Source organism: Ovis aries, chromosome 10, assembly GCF_016772045.2.
Source record: "Ovis aries strain OAR_USU_Benz2616 breed Rambouillet chromosome 10, ARS-UI_Ramb_v3.0, whole genome shotgun sequence".
Classification (NCBI taxonomy): Eukaryota; Metazoa; Chordata; class Mammalia; order Artiodactyla; family Bovidae; genus Ovis; species Ovis aries.
In genome coordinates, this window is record NC_056063.1 from 85,039,853 (window position 1) to 85,056,960 (window position 17,108).

Sequence of the window (17,108 nt, forward strand, 5' to 3'; positions counted from 1 at the left end):
CAGGCTCTCTTTCCTCCTGAGCACCTGGAATTGTGTTTGACTACGTGGGGTTTGCTTTCCCGAGTGAGCTTGGTGCCTGGAGTGTGACATGCTGTCATAGAAAGACGTCGTTATGACATTGTTGGACTCTGAGCCAATAGCAGGGCCTGGAGGCCTGCATGCCTACGAGACGTCGGGAGCTAATGATGTAGTTCCTTGTGCAAAACTAGGAAAGTTATCTAAATATGTAGCGTTTGAAGGAAAAGAATAATCAGGACATCTTTGGGGAGGGGATGAGGATGACTAATTGTTTAAACTGGACAAGCAGCTTTGCCAGCAAACCACGTGCCTCAGGCATCTGCTGGCTTCGCCATTCAGCTGGTTTATTTATGTCACCAGGATGGATTTCCAGCATTTGTATTTTACGGATTAAACAAGGTCTCTAGGTAACACTGTTGGAAAAACATCCTCCCAATTTTATCTGGACACCATAAGCCTTCTGATTAACAGTATTAACTTGAGAAATAATATTCCTTTAAAAGCAGGGAGAGAAAAATAACCCTAATGGAGCCTAGGGCAGGGATGAGGAGCCCGTCAGGAGGGACTGCAGGGCTGGCGCTCTTCCGGGGCTGAGGTCTAGCTGCAGTTTTTACTCTCTGGTTTCTTCCAAGGTCTGGCTCTTCGTGTGTGGGGCCCACGGCTGGAAGGGGGGGGGGGCACGGCTGGCATCACCTCCAGCCTCTGTTGCGCGGGCTGTGCAGACGCCTTGCGCTTTTGTTTGTAAGGCCCTTGAACGTGGTGAAGCGGCGTGTGGCGGGTGATCCACCCACGCCTGGCCTCGAGGAGCGGCGCAGCAGCGCGGCTGCCATCCTGCATGGTCCGGCCCCCTCCAGAAGCCGCAGGCTCCGGGGGGCCCCGTGAGCGCTGGGGCAGGCGAGGCTTTCCTGCCCTTGCTTGGCCCCTGGATGCTGCACTGCCTCTTCAGGGTGTCGGTTTGGGCTCCCTCCCTGCCCGGGTCGCCTTTGCCGTCAGGATCCTCGGGCAGCGGTCACGAGACCTGAGACAGACTCGTACGTACACGGTTTGGGTGCAGGGTGAGAGTGGACTCAAGGTTAGAAACAGCAGACTGATGCAGAGACCAGTTCCCGGGAGGTCGGCGGTGTGCCCCCGGCGCCTCTGCGGGGCTCCTCAGGGCAGCTTGCTTTCCGTGCTCGTCAAAGGCGGCCCAGTCTAGAATCCTGACCACAGAGTCCCTTCACCGTCCATGACTGTCTGCGGGTCTGCGGAACCCCTGACACCTCTTCCCACGCCTCCATCCCCGGGCTGAGTGCCTTCTTCTTTTCCCATTTCTCATCCCCCCCAGTGAACACCTGGTCTGCCTCTGTCCTGTCTGGGCTTGCCCTGGGGCTCAGCGGTAAAGAATCTGCCTGCCAGTGCAGGAGATGCAGGTTCAACCCCTGGGTCGGGAATATCCCCTGGAGAAGGGAAGGGTTTGGAGAATCCCATGGACAGAGGAGCCTGGTGGGCTACAGTCTATGGGGTCGCAAAGAGCTGGACGCAACTGGGGGGCTGAGCGTGCACGCCCGTTACACTTGGGCTGCAGTGCGTCAACTGGGCGGCTGAGCGTGCGCGCCCGTTACCCTCGGGCTGCAGTGCGTCCATGAGTTTCTGAGCCGCCCTCACCCTGCTGTCAACGCCTTGCAGTCAGGAGTTCTTGAAGTCAGTCTGCACGCAGAGGCTCTCCAAATACATGTGACATTGACTCGGTCGGTAAAAGCGCCCACCTCCAGTCAGCCCTGGAGCGTGCGCCCTCTCTCCTCGCTTTGGGCCTGGACGGACACCGCGAGTCACCAGAGGCTGGAACGAGCAGTGATCTGACCCACACCTGGGTCAGCACCTGGGCTCCGCCAGGCCCCGAGGCTTGCTGTTCTGAGCTTGGCACCTCAATCCAGCTCCATTCGAGTTTTCTGAGAAATAAAATATGGGTTTCTCACCAACGCTTCCAGCATGAATCACATCCCCAGACTTCCCGGGCACAGGACGGAGCCGCGGTTCTCCTCCCCGACACGAGAAGCGTGTTTGTGAGCGCACGTCTTTGTTTAGGCTGGGAGGAAGAATGAGATAAACTGCAGGGGCTCACAGACGCCTGCCGCTCCAGAAACACGTGTATCACCGCGTATCATGTAACGCCTCACTGTGGGGAATAGTAATGAATAGTTGGGACCACAATAATGTGCATTGTTGATGTTTGTTAAAATAAAGATATTCAATTCATAATAAAGGGGATTAAAAGCTTAATTCATGACTATGTTAATATTTGCCTGCAAGTACACAGATAAATGGCAACGCACCTTATCACGTTGAACACCTGCGCACACTAGTTCCTCCACGGAGATCTCCGTGGGATTGTACGTTTCGCAGAGCTTAAACTTCCATTTCCCAAAATAATGATATCATCCATTTACAGATATAGATAGGGTCTCCTCACTCCAGCTCCATCCTGAAATGAGCATTGTGACTTCAGCTACAAATATACGGGATTAATTGTCGGCGCGATACGCACGGTCTGCGCGCCACGAGAACAGGCTGCACGCACGGCCGCTCGCAGCGTCTGCACACCCGGGCTTCGGGGCGGCGGCGCAGCCGCAGGGCTCTTCATCCGCGGAAGTGGCCGCCGCAGATGCCGGCAAATCAGATCCTAGTTTTAAATTGTTCTGGGGGAGTTTGCCCTTTGAAAGAGGTTTATGATGAATCCTTCGGATGACGTGTCCTGATGGAAAATTAACGAGTGTTTACAAGCAGCTCTGACTTGATCATCCCTAGGATAATTACCTGGGAGATGCAAAGATACGATCAGGCTGTGCTTTCATCTGGCTTCAGGAGAAACAAACAAACAGGAATAAATAACCAGAGGTGCTAAGTTACAGGCTTTATTTCTCGGCAAATACTGCAGGGGATCTACCGTATGTGTGCTCATTCTTAGCCGACTCTTTTTCGACCTCATGGACGCAGCCCACCAGGCTCCTCTGTCCGCGGGATTTCCCAGGCAAGAATACTGGAGTGGGTTGCCATTCCCTCCTCCAGGGGACCTTCCGGACCCAGGGATTGAACCCGTGTCTCCCGCGTCTCCTGCACTGGCAGGCGGATTCTTTACCACTAGCGCCCCCCGGGAAAGTGTTAGTCGTCCAACTGTGTCTGACTCTTTGTGACCGCATGGATTGTAGCTGGCCAGATGGCACCCCACTCCAGTACTCTTGCCTGGAAAATCCCATGGATGGAGGAGCTTGGTGGGCTGCAGTCCATGGGGTTGCTGGGAGTTGGACATGACTGAGCGATCTCACTTTCACTTTTCACTTTCATGCATTGGAGAAGGCAATGGCAACCCACTCCAGTGTTCTTACCTGGAGAATCCCAGGGACAGCAGAGCCTGGTGGGCTGCCGCCTGTGGGGTCGGACAGAGTTGGACACGACTGAAGCAACTTAGCAGCAGCAGCAGTCTCCTCTGTCCATGGACTTCTCCAGGCAACAATACTGGAGTGGGTTGCCATTTGTGGCTCCAGGGGACCTTCCGGACCCAGGGATTGAACCCATGTCTCCTGCGTCTCCTGCGTTGGCAGGCGGGTTCTTTGCCACCTGGGAATCCGGATCTGTTTAAGGCTCTTGCTGAATCAGCTTCCCAGGGCCACTCTAACAAGCGCCACAGACTGCGTGCCTTCGTTCTTTCACACTCTCCAGGCAGAAATCAGGGCGGCGGTGTGGGCAGGCCCGATCCCGCACGGGTTGGGGGGTCTGTCCCCGCCTCCCCGAGGTCTCTGCTGATTCCTGGCCTGTGGCAGCACAGGTCCAGTCTGCCCACAGCCTCTCCTGGGGTGTCCTCTGAGTCCAGACTCCCCTTTTATAAGGACGCCAGTCAGAGGATGAAGGCCTCCCGCCAGCGCAGGACCTCCGCTGATTCCACCGGCACTTGCTCTGTTTCCAAATAAGGCCCCTTTGGAGGTTCAGGGCAGAGCCATGAGCTTTGAAGGATAAATGAAGGGGAAGAAACCCTTTCAACAGAAGACAGTAAATTAGGGACAGATGTTCTGTGAAGAACAGGCAACTGTACACCCCTGATTATCCACAGCTCTCGTCTTTTCTCATCGTGATATTTCCTGCAAAGAGCATGTGTGCTCAGAGGGGACGGCAGAAATCAAACCTCGTGTGGCTGTGCATGCGACTAGGCGCACACATCTGGGGAAAGCTGTGGGATCGTGTGTCCTGTTGTCTATTTCAGTTTGCAGCTGAGAAAACACGCGCACAGGAGGAGACGGATGGGGAGGTGTGAGCCAGCGTCGTGTCGAGGGTGGGGAGCCTGGGAAGGCTGGGGAAGGCTCTGGGGGGCGCAGCCTCAGGCAAACCCTGGCCACAGCCTCCCACACGACGGCCCCCCACATGATGACCCAGGACTGATCTTGAGCTCCAGGGATCGCGGGTAGCGTGGCTTGGGTGGGTGTGGAGCCTGGAGCTCGAGGGGGGAGAGCCCAGCAGCAGCAGGTGAGGGGCAGGTGAGCCCCCCGCCCAGGTCAGGAGCTGTGTGCGTTTCCCCTCATTCGGCTGGACATGAACGAGCCGGAGGCCCCGGTGCTGACTCTGGCCCAGAGGACGCAGGTGGGCACGCAGGTGGGCCGCTCGGCGTGCTGATGAGAATGCGGCCGCGAGGCAGGGACCTGTCCCAAGGGGCCACGGAGGCTGTGTCCGAGCGTGGATGAGGCTCAGAGCAGCTCCCCACCCGTAGGTCTGAGCGTGTAACAGGACACAGGATCTGCCCACACTGCTCGGAGGTGAGAACCTATCACAGACGGAGTTGCACCGTCTTTATTTCAAAGTTCCCTTTAAATGCGTCTGAAATGGATACTTTGCAGAAAATACTGAACAGTGTGCAGTCAGGATATCTGAACAGCCCGGGCGGCCCAGCGGCTCCTCACGGTACGTCTGCTCGAAGGGAGGCAGGTGGGCGGTGGAGGGGGCAGCTTTTGGAGGCCGGGCGGCCTTTGAAGGGACGGTGGAGATTGCCAGTGCGACACGCCCTCAGGCCCTGGACGGTGGCGTCTGTGCGGCTTGGGAGCGTCCATCCAGAGGCTGGCGTGTGTGTCCCTCGCCCCACATCCTGCCCCGCCGCGGCTGCCCGCTCCGCTCCTGGCACCTGCTTTACTCGCCACCTTACTCCCCGCGCTGAGCAGCCTCCTATCCCCAGGCGGGAACCCCACAGCGGCATGGATCCGGGGGTGCCGCCTGACCACCCGGGGGTCTGTGTGACCCTGCTCCCCGCTCTCTCTTTTCCTCTGTTCTTTCATTTCTCACTTGTTTTCCTGTGTCTCCTTTCTTTGATTTCTTTTCTCAAGTCTCGATTTTCCCTCCCTTCTCAGCCTCCCATGGCCTCCACCCCAGGCCCTTTCAGGGGACTGGGATCTCCCTGGACATGAACAAGGGTCCACGTTTAAGGAGAAGGACAGAGGGTGTTCACAGGCATCAGTCATCAGATTTATTATTTAAGACGGTGTTTTTAGGATGCAGATGAAGCAGCCGTGTGGTTAGGCAGATCAGCCCTGAATGAGCTGACTTTGTGTCTTGCAGAGCTGCACCGTCCAGTGCGTTAGTACCTGGCTATTTGTGGCTGTTCAATTCAAATCCATTCCAATTGAATTAATTAAACTTCAGTTCCTTAGTCACACTCCCTGTCTTCCAAGTGTCCAACAAGCTACAGGTGGCCCCTGGCCACCGTTACGGATAGAGCAGGCATGAAACCCATCACAGGAGTGTTGGTAGGCATGGCTCTGGGGAACCACGTTTATCTGCCAAGGACCCAGAATATTATGAGTAGCTGGTTGTGTTGCGAAATAAAATCAACCTCACTACACGGATCTTTTTGCTTCATGCCTCTCTATCTTTACTACTCAGTTAGGAAAGGTCATTTTGACATCAATTCAGGTTTTAAAAGAGTCAATTGCAGCTCTTTGGCTAGAATAAGGCCAAAGGGGAATTTGGTGCTGGCGGGCAGGACACTTGGTGGTTCCAGCAGGACTAAAGTGGCCACAGACAAACGTGTGTAAATGCAGCGTCGCAGGAGGCTCCCGCCTTCTATGTGGGAAGAAGCCAGGGCGGAGCTGAGTGGCCTTCAGGCTCATCCAGGGAATGTGACGCCACTCCGTGGCTCTCACGCCGCGGGAGGGCTCGCTGGCCAGGCCACTGGCAGCCTCTTCTTCATCCTTAGTTGTGTCCTTAGAATCATGAATCCGGAAGGAACCAGTGCAGACGGAGGTGACATGGCCCTGCCTGCTCCGCAGCCCGTGTTACATCTCTGCTGCTGCTGCTGCTGCTGCTAAGTCGCTTCAGTCGTGTCCGACTCTGTGCGACCCCATAGACGGCAGCCCACCAGGCTCCCCCGTCCCTGGGATTCTCCAGGCAAGAACACTGGAGTGGGTTGCCATTTCCTTCTCCAATGCATGAAAGGGAAAAGTGAAAGCGAAGTCGCTCAGTCGTGTCCAACACTCAGCGACCCCATGGACTGCAGCCCACCAGGCTCCTCCATCCATGGGGTTTTCCAGGCAAGAGCACTGGAGTGGGGTGCCATTGCCTTCTCCAGTTACATCTCTAAGTTCTCGCTAACAATATCCCACACGCGTGCGTGTCATGTGCTTCTGAACTTGGGTCGGCGGCCCCGGGCACATTAAAGCCATTGCTGCCGACACCAGCGTGGGGTGGAGGAAAGTAAGGCGCTTCTTACAGGGCCGAGCAGGACCGCGGCCAGCGGATGCTCGGATGACCCGGTTCCTCCAGGACTTTGGAGGCAGAGTTTTCAAGGACAGTGTGAGTGAGGCGGTGGCAGCTCAGCTCATGGATGTTCCCGCTGGTCAATGGCGAGGGCTTTTGGACAAGCGTTTGGTCCAGATTATCCATTAAACACGTTACTTAATTCCTGTGAACATCAGTTTCCCGGTCTATGGATGGAAATAATAGCACTGCTTTGATAGCTGGTCATGAGACCAGCCTGGCAGAGCGCCTGGCCCACGGGCTGGACTCGTGCGGCGCTTGTGCAGTAGCAGCGTCACGACCAGGCTTCAAGCACGTGCCTGCTCAGCTGCTCAGTCATGTCCGACTCCTCATGACCCCACGGACTGCAGCCCGCCAGGCTCCTCTGTCCATGGGATTCTCCAGGCAGGAATGCTGGAGTGGGCTGCCATTTCCTTCTCCAGAGGACCTTCCCAGCCCAGCGATTGGACCTGGTCTCCTGCATCTTCTGCTCTGCAAGTGGGTTCTTTACCGCTGAGCCACCAGGGAAGCCCAACTTCAAGCCTGTGTTAGAATTAAAATGGGATGAGGAACAGGATATTTGGGTTTCCTGACAAAGATCTAACTCCTATTTTCCTTTTTTTTTTTTTTTAATGGCTGCTCATTCTAGTAGCTTTTAATAGATTTAAATAATAGCAAAAATAATCAATCAATGTTTTTTGATAAATGGGGCTAATCTCTAAATCCCTGGTATAAAGTAAATTCCCAAATGTGTTCAGTATTGTCTTTATTTGAATTACTGGACTTTTAAATTTTCGTTAGTAAACCATACTAAGCTTGCCTTTCAGTTCAGTTCAGTCACTCAGTCGTGTCTGACTCTTTGCAACCCCATGGACTGCAGCACGCCAGGCCTCCCTGTCCATCACCAACTCCTGGAGCTTGCTCAAACTCATCTCCATTGAGTTGGTGATGCCATCCAACCATCTCATCCTCTGTTGCCCCCTTCTCTTCCTGCCTTCAATCTTGCCCAGCATCACAGTCTTTTCCAATGAGTCAGTTCTTTGCATCAGGTGGCCAAAGTATTGGAGTTTCAGCTTCAACATCAGTCGTTCCAACGAATATTCAGGACTGATTTCCTTTAGGATGGACTGATTGGATCTTGTAGTCCAAGGGACTCCCAAGAATCTTCTCCAACACCATAGTTCAAAAGCATCAGTTCTTCGGCACTCAAGCTTTCTTTCTAGTCCAACTCTCATATCTGTACATGACTACTGGAAGCTTGCCTTTGGTTTGCTATAAAGTAGGGAAAATACGTGTGTGTGTGTGTGTGTGTCTGTGTGTGTGTGTCTGTGTCTCTGTGTCCCCATTATGCGGTTTTAAATAGCTGGTCAGTCCCCATCCTAATAGAAGAGGAGTGGAGGGGTGTGAGGGGTTGCGGGGAGCCTGTGTCTACAGGAGGGGTTCACCCCTCAGTCCAGATCAGTCCCGGCTGGACAGAAGCTGGGCCTCTCCCCCTCGCCCATCCCCTTCATTTACACAGAATGACTTTTTTCTTTAAACACGGAAACTTTTGTTATGCTAATCAGGCAGGGCCGGTTTCCAATTCAATTTCACCTGGGCCTAGTTGGCCAGTCTCGTCTGTGGCCACCTCTGGGGACCGCCTTGTCTTTTCAGCTGTAATTTAGTCGGAGCTGCTGTCTCACTCCCTTGGGGGCAGCATCGCAGATGCTTTGCCCTGTGATGACGCAGGGCTCAGAGGCGGCGTGCCCCCAGCCTGGCCGCTCTCCAGCCTCGGTCCTCCGGGCCGCGTGGCCCGGCCTCTTCCCGACACCCTGCTCTCTGCCGGTTCTCCTCGAGTCTGGGGCCGGAAGCTCGGGTCGGCGGAGATGCAGGGGCAGCACTGCTCGAGAGTTCATTAGCGATTTCAGTGACCCGCCCAGGGTGACCCCTGCCACCATGCTTGCTCCGACCGTCTCAGGACAAGTGAGACTGTAAACCCAGTACTTTCAAACTCGGCACAAGAGACCCAACTGCTAACAGTGTTTTGTGGTGAGTTTTTTTAATCACAGTTAGCAGCTGTCGTGAAATCAACAGGGACCTTCCTGCGCCGGATCCTGCATCCAATGTCTGGTGGTGGGAGAGGGGAGAATACCAGCCCAGCTGGTGCCTGGCACCTGACCTGCTGAGCCACTGAGCAGGCCAGGGAACTGGACGGCAGGGTGCCCAGCAGCTGGGTGTTGGGGAGGCTTCTGTCCTGTTGGAGGGAGAACCCAGGATCTTTGGATCAGGCCCAAGGGGATGATGTTGGTCTCATAATTAGGAAATGGAGTAGGTCTGGCCATGTCAGTGGACAAGGATGCCACAGTCATCAGGGACCCCAGCCGCCGTGGATGGAGAGCTGGCGAGCCCTGGGGGACTCGGGAAGGAAAGAACACCTACCTGCCGCTTGGCAGCCATCAGGTTTCATGCCCCAGAGGGAGCCCTGAGGAGACTCAGGATGTGAGAACACAGGAAGTGAGCCCCAGTTAAGTGAGGTGCATATCAAAGGGGTGATTTCAGCGAGCCCAGACCCTGGCCTCTTCCCACACACAGGGAAGCACCAAAGTCCTTAGCTTGGGATGTCTGGTTTCCCTTAATTAACAATAATCTTTTGATGTTCAGACTACCTGCCCTCTGTTGCAAAACTCCTGTATCTCCTACACCCCCTCCATGAAGGGTCGCGTCTCCCTTGACCTCGAGGCCACCGCTCCCCACCTCCATCTGGCCCTCTGGTGTTTGCTGTGTAGTTCTGAGCTCAGCGTGCATTCTGTTGCCGTTGTTTAGTCACTGAGCGATGTCTGACTCTTGCAGCCCCATAGACTAGCCTGCTAGGCTCCTCTGTCCATGGGACTCTCCAGGCAAGAAGACTGGAGTGGGTTGCCATTTCCTCCTCCACGGGATCTTCCCAAGCCCGGGATCGAACCCGAGTCTCCTGCTTGGCGGGCGGCCTCTTTACCCCTGAGCCATCGGGGAAGCCGGTCTTACACCTGACGTACGTATGCAGCTGATCCACCTTGCCGCACGGCAGATGCTGACGCAACATTGTAAGGCAACTGTACGCCTATAAGGGGCTTCCCAGGTGGCACTAGCGGAAAGAACCTGCCTGCCGGAGCAGGAGACGTGGGTTCAGTCCCTGAGTCAGGCAGATCCCCCGGAGGAGGGCATGGCGACTCACTCCAGTATTCTTGCCTGGAGAATCCCAGGGACAGAGGGGGAGCCTGGTGGGCTACAGTCCATGGGGTCACAAAGAGTTGGGGCGCGACTAAGGCGACTTAGAGAAGTCCTGTGGTTCAGACGGTAAAGTGTCTGCCTGCAATGCGGGAGACCCAGGTTCGATCCCTGGGTCAGAAAGATCCCCTGGAGATGGAAATGGCAACCCACTCCAGGACTTTTGCCTGGAGAATCCCATGGACTGAGGAGCCTGGTGGGCTGCAGTCCACGGAGTCGCAAAGAGTCGGACATGACTGAGCGACTTCACTTTCACGGCAACTTAGCCCACACGCATGCATGCTCCAGTGGAAATTAATTTAAGAGAAATGAATGGCTCGGGAGACCGAGCAGTTAGCTCTCCAGAATTCTGTGAGCCTATCGGTACACGCAGCCACAGGCAAAAATTATAAAAACTCGCACTTATAAATTATGCAAGCCAGGAGTAGTAACTGCCCCAAGCAGGGCTCCAGCTCCGTTCAGTGGGTTTCCCCGGGTCCGCGCCCTCGAGGCCACTTACGCCTGTGGACACAGCACCCAGTGGCGTGCAGGGAGCTGCTCAGCCCCCTCTGCGTTCGGCGACCCCTCAGTGGCAGCTTGAACCAGCCGCCCTGGGAGTGCCCACCCATAGAGGCTGGCGGATGCCACGGGTCCAAGTGCAGAGCCGGTGCTCACCCACCCAGAAGACTCAGCTTCCCGGGGGGTGCGGGGGGCCACACTGAGGAACGGTGTGAGCTGCCTCGGGGCCCCAGGACTCACAGGCTTCCCTCCCCGGCAGGCAGAGGCTCTCTTTCTCCTCGGTCAAAACTCAGTTTCCTCCAGCGTTAGGTCTAAACAGTGACGGACATTTTGGCCATAGTCTTTCGGAATGTCACAAAACCGTTTTGTAAAAACGTTCACACCGCAGTTTTGAAGTGACTGTGTTCCAGAGAACAAGGCTGTCCCAGTGTAGCTTTGACTTCTCGGTAGGACTGTGGGTTTCAGTTCTTTTGTGTGTTTAAGAAACTGTCGTTTTTGTAGGGTATGCATATTTTATTATTTTATTTGAAAATATTTATAATAGTAGTTAACACTGTATCCTTCAAAAAACGTGTTTCATGTTTTCTGTAAAGGGAGCTATAGCTGTGGAGACCCACAGCGCTGGGACGCTTTAGAACATGCGGAGAGGAGCGTCCTGTAGTTACCACAACACATCCTGGGATTGCAGTTTGATTTTCTTAAAAAGTTAAAATAAAAATTAAATCATATACATATATCATTTATAACAAAACTAATAGTCTCTAAGCTCAATATTTTAGTCTGAAAATCATGATACTGTGAATAGGAAAATATATAAACAGCCAGGATAAGACAATCATGAAGAAATGAGATAATAGTTGTCAGATGAGACAATTAAATATGAATTATGACATAATTACAGACCCCCCGGTGGGTGAAGAAGAAAGCGACTGATGATATAATAGTGCTTTCTGTAATGTCTACTGCTGTCTAGTCTAAAAAGATATTTATTTCATTGCGGATTCTTCCGTTTTGTTGCCTTAAACTTTCTCAAATGTTCCTTTAGACGGGGGATTTATGTGCCTCATTTGAGTCAAAAATAATAATATTGAAAAAGTTTAATCCAAGTCCCAGTGGATTTCTGCATCAGAATGCTGTTCCCTTAACTGTTCGACGGGCAGAAATGGAAACACACAATTCCCCCATAGTAATTATTTTGGCCGTTGTTTCAAAATATCAACAGTATCAACTTCAAGGATGCCAGGAACTCATTTTCTAAGCTCTTTGGCATAAAATTTATTTAAAAGTTGAAAGCAGTTTAAATACAGTGTATCAGTTTGTACAGGACTAATATAAATATCCTGGTCTTAGGGTTTAAAGTTCTTTTTTGTCTTACTTAAATTCAATACATACATTTCATTCAGATGCTCATCAGAATCCGATCAAAGTCATCACTTCAGAAGGAAGGCTCGATTTCTGGAGTGACGAGGCTGGAAGTGGAGGAGCGAGTTTGTTATGTGTACAAAGAAGACATACGCATTTAAACACACATCCGCATTCGCGCACATAAGCTCACAGATACAGACCTATAGGTTCACCCAACACGCAGAGCTGCGCAGCTACTCAGGAAGCGTCCACACAGACACACAGTCAAAGGCAAAAGCCCATGTATTCATGTGCATGCACACACATGTAAACATGGTCATTCACACATGCACACGCATGCCCCACATACGCCAATACGCCTTTAAATATTCATATGAGCACAGGAAGTCAGGTGGGCCTCAGGAAGCATCACTACGAACAAAGCTGGCGGAGGTGATGGCATTCCAGTGGAGCTCCTTCAGATCCTGAAAGATGATGCTGTGAAAGTGCTGCACTCAATATGCCAGCACATTTGGAAAACTCAGCAGTGGCCACAGGACTGGAAAAGGTCAGTTTTCACTCCAATCCCAAAGAAAGGCAATGCCAAAGAATGCTCAAACTACCACACAGTTGTACTTATCTCACATGCTAGTAAAGTAATGCTCAAAATCCTCCAAGCCAGGCTTCAACAATATGTGAGCCGTGAACTTCCAGATGTTCAAGCTCGTTTTCGAAAAGGCAGAGGAACCAGAGATCAAACTGCCAACATCCTCTGGATCATGGAAAAAGCAAGAGAGTTCCAGGAAAACATCTATTTCTGCTTTATAGACTATATCAAAGCCTTTGACTGTGTAGACCACAATAAACTCTAGAAAATTCTGAAAGAGATGGGAATACCAGACCACCTGACCTGCCTCTTGAGAAATCTGTATGCAGGTCAGGAAGCAACAGTTAGAACAGGACATGGAACAACAGACTGGTTCCAAATAGGAAAAGGAGTAGGTTAAGGCTGTATATTGTCACCCTGCTTATTTAACTTCTATGCAGAGTACATCATGAGAAACGCTGGGCTGGAGGAAACACAAGCTGGAATCAAGATTGCAGGGAGAAATATCAATAACCTCAGATATGCAGATGACACCACCCTTATGGCAGAAAGTGAAGAACTAAAGAGCCTCTTGGTGAAAGTGAAAGAGGAGAGTGAAAAAGTTGGCTTAAAACTCAACATTCTGAAAATGAAGATCATGGCATCTGGTCCCATCACTTCACGGCAAATAGATGGGGAAACAGTGGAAACAGTGAGAGACTTTTATTTTGGGGGCTCCAAAATCACTGTAGATGGTGATTGCAGCCATGAATTTAAAAGGTGCTTACTCCTTGGAAGGAAAGTTATGACCAACCTAGACAGCATGTTAAAAAGCAGAGACATTACTTTGCCAACAAAGGTCCATCTAATCAAGGCTATGGTTTTTCCAGGGGTCATGTATGGATGTGAGAGTTGGACTATAAAGAAAGCTCAGCACCAAAGAATTGATGTTTTTCAACTGTGGTGTTTGAGAAGACTCTTGAGAGTCCTCTGGACAGCAAGGAGATCCAACCAGTCCATCCAAATGGAAATCAGTCCTGAATATTCATTGGAAAGACTGATGCTGAAGGTGAAGCTCCAATACTTTGGCCACCTGAGGCGAAGAACTTACTCATTTGAAAAGGACCCTAATGCTGGGAAAGATTGAGGGCAGGGGGAGAAGGGGACAACAGAGGATGAGATGGTTGGATGGCATCACCATCTCAATGGACATGAGTTTGGTAAACTCTGGGAGCTGGTGATGAACAGGGAGGCCTGGCGTGCTGCAGTTCATGGGGTCGCAAAGTGTCGAACATGACTGAGTGACTGAAGTGAAGTGACCTGAACTGATAAACACAGGCACATCCAAGCAGACCCATCCATCAGCGCGTATCTATTCATAAGCACACGCACGTTCATGGACATACCTATGTACATATATGATGGTTGGACGCACGAGTTGGTGTGTTTTATGACATGTGCCATAGGCTTCAAGTTATAACATGTTTGAAGAAATCAAATGCCCCTGAAGCAGCTTTGCGGATTTGTGTTTGTTTTGCTTTAAAGGTAGCGTTAGACTATAGCCATGACTTGCGGATACAGCCTGGCACCTGTACCCACTTTGATTCGTCAGTGGGCCTGTTAGTAAATTTCTCTATGTCTGTGCTCTGCTCTTTGTTGACTTCAGAAGATTAAGGGTAAAAAATGTACCCGATGGCTCATTCTGGAGCTTTCACTTATAAAATTACATCATCATTTTAAAAATGCAGCTTATTTTCTTGTATTTTCCCTGGTTGCTCAGACGGTAAAGAATCTGCCTGCAATTCAGGAGACCCAGGTTTGATCCCTGGGTTGGAAGATCTCCTGGGGAAGGAAAGGGCTACCCACTCTAGCATCCTTGCCTGGAGAATCCCAAGGACAGGAACCTGGTGGGCTGCAGTCCATACAGAGTCGGACACGAGTGAGTGACTAACACTTTCACATTCTCACTTTCATTTTTCATATTTATTATGAAAATGTGGGAGATATGGCAGAGGATGGATGAGCAGGAGGTATTTAGCTATAAAACGTTACTGCAGTGTAGCGTTCGTCCAGAATAACGGTGAGCGTTTCTTCCCACAAACGCTGTCTTGCAGTGCTGAGGTCCTCACGGGATACGGTCTTGTATGTTAGCTTTCTCCTAGCCGTGCTGAGGTGTAAGCATTTTCCCGTGTCCTTAAAACCCTTTGCCGAAGTTTCTAGCAACTGTGAAACTTTCTAGGCTTGGTGGCCGGCTGACTCACTCTCCCCTGGTTCTTCTATCCGGCATTTTTTTTGTGTTCCCTGCTTTGAGGTGTGGGGATTATCGCATGGTGAGCCTCTCTGAATTACGGACGGTTTTCTCTTCACTTCTCCAGAAGTGAGGTTACTCTGACAAGAGATTCGAGACACCCCTGGATCCTGCTACGGCACCAACATGCTTCTCCCAAAAGGTCTGAATCTGCACGCCCCAGGTTGATGCAGGGGCCCACGGCTCACGCACGCTTCTGCTGAACTTGTTCAGTTTGGGGACTTTTCATCATTCCACCCCTGTTCTGTCCCATATGGACCCCAATGTGACACCCCAGCCCTCTGCTGGCCTTCTAAAAGCAAGCTCAGAAAACCCATCCTGAGCCCCTTCTTGGGAAGAGGAAGCGGCTGGAAGGTGCGCCCTTGGGTGTGGACACAGCCCGGCGTCGGTCGGGCCCGCCACCCTGCCTCTCCCGCTCCTGCCGCTCCCCTCCCTCTCACTCACCTCCTTCTCTCACCCTCCCCAGGTGGAGTCGAGGTCAGGCCTTTCTCCTCACAGTCTAGGAGCTGTCCCAGATGGAGGCCCTTTTCCTGCACAGGCGGCACCTTCTTCAGAAGGGGGTCGCAGCTGCAGCATGTCCCCCTGGTGACTATAACTCAAGATGAGCGGGATCGTGTGCCTTCTAACCTGCAGGAAGTGACTTTCAGATGGTTACAGATGGAGGGTGGTCCTGGGCACTGGTCACTGAACGTCTATTTCTCCTTCCATCCTGATCTGTGTAGAACTTAAATCTCTCAGGCAAGTGCCTGCTGCATAAATAAGCAGAAAGTATAAATAAAAGTTCTGTGAATGGGGTGGGGACGGAGGACGCTCTCCTGGACCTTGGTCTGCAGTGACGGTCACACCTGACGATCAAGAGTTTCGAGGGAAGCTGCAAAACAATGGGGATAACACAGAGCGGTGAGGAGCCCACAGGTGCGGAGATGAGGCGGGGTGTCCTGGGGGCAGCCTCCACTGCTGCCGGCTGTGGGTTAAAACGGGGTTCTCACAGGGAACATGAGAAATGCGCTGTCTCAGGCCCCAGGGGCAGGCCCTGCAATCTGCATTTTAACCAGGGTTCCTGGCACCCTCCTGACCCCTCTGCAGCACCACAGGGCTGGCGGACAGCGGCCCCAGCCTGCCGGAGGATGGAAGGGAGGACTGCTGGACCCTGGCTGGGCGTGGGGACTGGGTGGGCTGCCCTGTCCTGTGCCTTCCCATGGTTTCTATGGCATCAGGTAGCATGTTGAGCAGGGTTAGGATGCTGCGGATGGAGCACTCCACAGGCGCGTCGCTCAGAGTTGATGACGGCAGGGCTGGCACTTGTTATGTAACTACAGTCCACGCTGCTGCTAAGTCGCTTCTGTCGTGTCCGACTCTGTGCGACCCCATAGATGGCAGCCCACCAGGGTCCACCGTCCCTGGGATTCTCCAGGCAAGAGCACTGGAGTGGGCTGCCATTGCCTTCTCCAACAGTCCACGCTGGTCGATTATTTTCTACTTCGCTAGACCTATACTCCGAGTCCACGTGGGACGTGATATGGGGATGTTGTGTTTGTATCACGCATTCTGTGTGTATCCACCGGATTCAATACCTACGCAGACAATACTCTACTAATGATGTGGTGTACCAGATTTTTAATCAAAGCCTCCCTTTGTCAGGGTGCAAAACTAATCGTGTTGCTGTGTGTTGGGGGTCAAAGTTGTTGTAATGAAACATCCATCTTGGAGCTTTTTAGAGGAACCTGCTTAAAAAGGTTAAAGTGGGTAATTATCACACCCTAATTTACGGCTACTTGGCAATAAGAGTTGCTTCTCAATGAACCATTCACTCGTGATCTGCTGCTCCACACCGCAGGGCTCTTCTTGACTGGGTTAGGAAACGTAATTAATAAATGATAGGATTATTTATGGTTCACGGTGCCAGACTGGGAAATACAATGATATACAGAATGAGCTAAAAATGATCCTCGCCAGCAGCCAGCACACTTTAATCCGCGGATTGAATTGTCATATCACTTGATATAATGAAGCATATCTGGGTGGAATTCTCAGGGCGTTTCTGCACGTTGGCTTCCTCTTTCGGGGGCTGGTGGAAAGCAGCCACGGTCCTTATGCCTCGCTGTAGAGAGGCACCTGCCCATCTCGGGCCGGGTGTGTCCAGGTGGGGCTGGGGGTGAGTGGTGGTAAAGGGAGGTTCATATGATCGCCGTGTAGCAGAGCTCTCTCTACACGCTGGCTTCCAAACACGCAGCAGAATCATCACAAGGAAATCAAGCCGACGTCCTCAACGCAGAGGACTTCATGCGATCAAACCAAATCATGCTCAGCTCTGCTATTTGGTCTTTCCAAAGCTGACTTTTTTTTTTTGCATAAAAA